This window comes from Pongo pygmaeus, chromosome 11, assembly GCF_028885625.2.
Source record: "Pongo pygmaeus isolate AG05252 chromosome 11, NHGRI_mPonPyg2-v2.0_pri, whole genome shotgun sequence".
NCBI classification, from domain to species: domain Eukaryota; kingdom Metazoa; phylum Chordata; class Mammalia; order Primates; family Hominidae; genus Pongo; species Pongo pygmaeus.
In genome coordinates this window covers 94,072,770-94,077,928 of record NC_072384.2, presented here as the reverse complement: position 1 = coordinate 94,077,928, position 5,159 = coordinate 94,072,770, and the positions used below count along the sequence as shown (strand labels likewise).

At 38.6% G+C, this 5,159-nt stretch overlaps 1 pseudogene; it reads left to right on the top strand.

The window, feature by feature from the left end:
- The first annotated feature begins 486 nt into the window (after positions 1 to 486).
- On the top strand, positions 487 to 1,531 carry LOC129031590 (glutamine synthetase-like; annotated as a pseudogene).
- The last annotated feature ends 3,628 nt before the right edge of the window (positions 1,532 to 5,159 follow it).

The following is a 5,159-nucleotide window of genomic DNA, read 5'->3' as shown; positions in this document are numbered from 1 at the left end:
ATTGCTCACACAAAGCCTGTTTGGTGGTCTCTTCACACAGACGTGCATAAAACTATGTACTGTTTATGTCTCATTCCTTTCACTTACATAATGCTTTTGAGTTTAATCCAGATTGCCACGTGTTAGCATTTCATTACTTTGTAAAGCTGTGGATTGTTGTAAATACCATCAACTCTTCCTGTCCATGAGTTTGGCATCCTTGGATTTAACCAACCAAGAGTAAAAAATATTTGGGAAAAAAATGTGTCTGTATTGAACATGTACAGATTTTTTTCTTGTCATTATCCCCTAAACAAGGCAATATAAGAAGTGTTTACATAAAATTTACATTGTATTAGATATCAGAAGTAATCTAGAGATGATTTTCAATCTATGGGGGCAGAGCCAAGAATGGGAGACAAGTGGAGGTCTGAGCATTACAACAGCCCACCTCTTTTCTCTCCCCACCTTTACCGGCCTGCTCAGCCCAAAGACCACCTTTCCACCATGACTGCTTCAGCAAGTTCCTGCTTAAACAAAAGCATCAAGCAGGTGTACGTATCTCTGCCTCAGGGTGAGAAAGTTCAGGCCATGTGTATCTGGATCATTGTGACTGGAGAACGACTGCACTGCAAGACCCATACCCTGGACAGTGTGCCCAAGTGTGTGGAAGAGTTGCCTGAGTGGAATTTTGATAGCTCTAGTACTTTACAGTCTGAAAGCTCCAACAGTGACATGTGTATTGTGCCTGCTGTCATGTTTTGGGACCCTTTCCACAAGGACTCTAATAAGCTGGTGTTCTGTGAAGTTTTCAAGTACAATCAAAAGCCTGCAGAGACCAATTTGAGGCACATCTGTAAATGGATAATGGACATGCTGAGCAACCAGCAGCTCTGGTTTGGCATAGAACAGAAATATACACTCATGGGGACAGATGGGCAGCCCTTCGGTTGGCCTTCCAATTGCTTTCTTGGGCCATGGGGTCCATATCACAGTGCCGTGGGAGCAGAAAAAGCCTACAAGAGGAATGTCTTGGAGGCTCACTACCAAGCCTGCTTGTATGCTGGAGTTAAGATCGTAGGAACTAATGTTGAGGTCATGCCTGCCCAGTGGGAATTCCAAATTGGATCCTGTGAAGGAATCAGCATGGGAGATCATCTCCCCTTTCATCTTGCATCCTGTATGTGAAGACTTTGGAGTGATAGCAGCAACCTTTCATCCTAAGCCCATTCCTGGGACCTGGAACGGTGCAGGCTGCCACACTAACTTCAGCACCAAGGCCCTGTGGGAGGAGAAAGGTGTGAAGTACATTGAGGAGGCCATCAAGAAAATAAGCAAGCAGCACCAGTACCACATCCATGCCTATGATTCCAAGAGGGGCCTGGAAAATGTCTGGTTCCTAACTGAATTCCATGAAACTGATGGCAGAAGTGACCTATCTGGAGCAGATGCTGCCATGATGCCAGCTGCAGTCGGGGAAGCACCACCTGGGCTCTGTGCTCCATGGAGCAGGCAGGGGCCAAAAACAGGTGGGATCCCTGCCCCCTCCTGAGTTGGAGGGATGGGAGCTCCACTCTTCCAGATGCAGCTATGGCCTCCCAGCCACGGCTGTGGACTCAGGCATCCCTGTGCTCTCGGGAACCTGGGAAGCCCCGCTTCCCCCAGACTGCTTCTGCTACCTGGCCTCTCCTGGCTCCTGGTGCCCACTCCGATTTTGGAGCAAAGTTGATGCTGAGCCCAGGCACAGTTGTGACCTGACTGGGTGTGTGCACGCTTGGGACAGTGCTGACATGCCAGGCTCCTGCAGCCTTGGACCCCTCTGGACTATGGGCACCTGTGAGCACAGGAGGGAGGCCAACGGGGGTGAGGGAAGCTCCACCTGGGTCAGCAACAGAAGGAAATCCTTTTGTGACAGCAACAGAAGAAAATTCAGATATAAGTGGATGTGAACATTTGTTAAAGGGTCAACTGTACTTTGAAATCAGGTTGCATGATGCCCCAGCTTTGTTCTTTTTGCTCTGTATTGCTTTCACTATTCAGGGTCTTTTGTGGCTCCATACAAATTTTAGGATTGCTTTTTTCTATTTCTGTGAAGAATGTCATTGGTATTTTGATAGAGATTGTGTCAAACCTGTAGATTGCATTGGGTTAAGAATGGACATTTTATCAAAATTAATTATCCCAATCCATGAACATGAGATATCTTTCCATGTTTCATGTCCTCTTCACTTTCTTTCATTAGTGTTTTAAGTTTTTATTGTCGAGGGCTTTTACTTCTTTGATTACATTTATTCCAACATCTTTTAAATTTTTTGTAACTAGTATAAATGATATTGTTCCTTTATTCCCCTTTCAGATTATTCACTGATAGTCTATGGAAGTAGCAGTAATATTTGCATGTTGATTTTGTATCCCACAAGTTTAGTGACTTAGTTTTTCTGTTCTGACAACTTTTTGCTTGAGGCTTTAAGTTTTTCTAAATGTAATATAATATCCACACACTGGGGCTTATCGTAGGGTGAAGGGTGGGTGGAAGGAGAAAATCAGGAAAAATAACTAATGGGTACTAGGTTTAATACCTGGGTGACAAAATAATCTTTACAACAAACCCCCATGACACAAGTTTACCTATATAACAAACCTGAACATGTACCCTGAACTTAAAATAAATGTTAAAGAAAAAAGAGGTCATCTACAAACAACATCAATTTGACTGATTTATTTCCAATTTAAATGCTTTTACTTTTTTTTTTTTTGGTCTTTCCCAATTTCTCTTTATAGGGCTTTTGATACAATGTTAAATAACAGTAGTGAAAATGGGCATCATTGTCTTCTTCTAGGTCATAAAGGAAATACTTTATTTTTTCTCTCTATTTAGTATGGTACTGGCTGAGGGTTTGCCCTATATGGACTTCTTATGAGGTATGTTCTTTCTATACCTAGTTTGTTGAGACTTTTTGTCCTGAAGAGATGTTGAATTTTACAGAATGCTTTTTCAGCATGTGCTGATATGGTCATATGGTTTTTTATCTTTCATTTTGTTAATGTGATGTATCATGTTTATTTATTTGCTTATATCGAATCATCCTTGCCTCCCTGGGATAAATCATACTTGACTATCATGTATTGTCTTCTTGATGTACTGTTGAATTTTGTTTGCTAGTATTTTCTTTTTTGAAGATTTCTGCATTTATTTTCACCAAAAATATTGGCCTGGAGTTTTCTTTTTTAATTATATTGTTGTCTGGTTTTTGTATAATGATAATGTTGGTCTTATATAATAAATTTAGAAGTTTTCCTTTCCTTTCTTTTTTTTTTGAGATTGGTTTAGTAGAACTGTTATTAGTTCTTAAGTTTCAGCAGTGAAGCTATCAGGTCCCAGGCTTTTCACTGGTGAGAGACTTATTACTGCTTTCATCTTGTTTCCCGTTATTGGGCCTGTTTAGACTTTCTCTTTCTTCTTGGTTCATTCTTGGTAGGTTGTGTGTGTTCAGGAATTTATTCCTTTCTTCTGGGTTTTCTTATTTGTTGATATATAGTTGTGCATAGTATTCTCCAATGATTCTTTGTATTTCTGTAGTACTGCATGTAATGTCTCCTTTTTCATCTGTGATTTTGCTTATTTGGGCCTTCTCTCTTTTTTCTTAGACTAGCTAAAGGTTTGTCAATTTTATTTATCTTTTCAAAAAACTAACTTTTGATTTTGTTGATCTTTTGTTATTTTTTAGTCTCTACTTTCTATATTTCTGGTCTGATCTTTATTATTTCTTTCCTCCTACTAATTTGGGTTTCTTTTTCTGGATCTCTAGTTTTTCGAGGTTCATCATTGGGTAGTTTATTTGAAGTCTTTCTACTTTTTTGATGTAAGCATTTATTGCTATCATCTGTCCTATTAGCATTGCTTTGGAATATGTGGTATGTTCATTTTTATGTGTTTTGAGAACTTTTCAAATTTCCTTCTTAATTTCTTCATTGACCCATTGATTGTTCAGGAACACCTTGTTTAATTTCCATGTGTTTTCATAGTTTACAAAGTTGATTTCATTACTAAATTGTACTTTTATTTCATTGTGGTAATAAAAGATATTTAATATGATTTTGATTTTTTGAAATTTGTTGAAAGTTGTTTTGTAAACTAACATATCTTCTATCTTGGAGAATGTTCCATATGCTGATGAGAAGAATCTATATTCTATAGCAATTAAATAAAGAATTTTGTAAATGTCAGTTAGATCCATTGGGTCTAGAGTGCAGTTAAACTCCATTATTTATTTGTTGATTTTCTGTCTGATGATTTGTCCTTTGATGAAAGTGGAGTGTTTAAGTCCCCTACTATTATTGTATTGCATTCTATCTCTCCCTTCGGATCTATTAATATTTGCTTTATATATGTGTGTATGTATGTATACATATTTATGACAATTGTTATGTCTTCTTGCTAAATTGACCTCTTTATCACTATACAATAAACTTTTTTTGCCTCTTTCTACAGATTTGACTTGAAGTCTGTTTTATTTTGCTGTTTTTGTTTTTTGCTTTTTGTTTTTTTGTTTGTTTGTTTTTTTGTTTTAGATGGAACCTCACTCTGTCACACAGGCTGGAGTGCAGTGGCACGATCTCAGCTCACTGCAGCCTCTACCTCCCAGGTTCAAGTGATTTTCCTGCCTTGGCCTCCCAAGTAGCTATGACTACAGGCATGTGCCACCACACCCGGCTAATTTTTGTTGTTGTTATGGTTGTATTTTTAGTAGAGATGGGGTTTCACCGTGTTAGCCAGGATGATCTCAATCTCCTGACCTCGTGATCCGCCTGCCTTGGCCTCCCAAAGTGCTGGGATTACAGGTGTGAGCCACCGTGCCCAGCCTGAAGTCTGCTTTATCTGATATATGTATTGCTCATTTTGATCTTTTTTGATTTCTATTTGCATGGATATTTTTTCCAGCCTGTTTTTAGTCTATGTATATTTTTATAGGGAAGTGTTTCTTGTAGGAAACTCTGAATGGATGAAAAACAAGAAAAGACCTTTATACTTGGGGTCTTGTTTTTAATCCATTAAGACATAATTTCTTCTTTTGGAGAACTTAGTCTTCTTACACTCAATTATTAATAGGTAAGGGCGAACTAGCATCTTGTTACTTTTTAAATGGTTGTTTTGTAACCACTATCTTTGTTTTTTATTT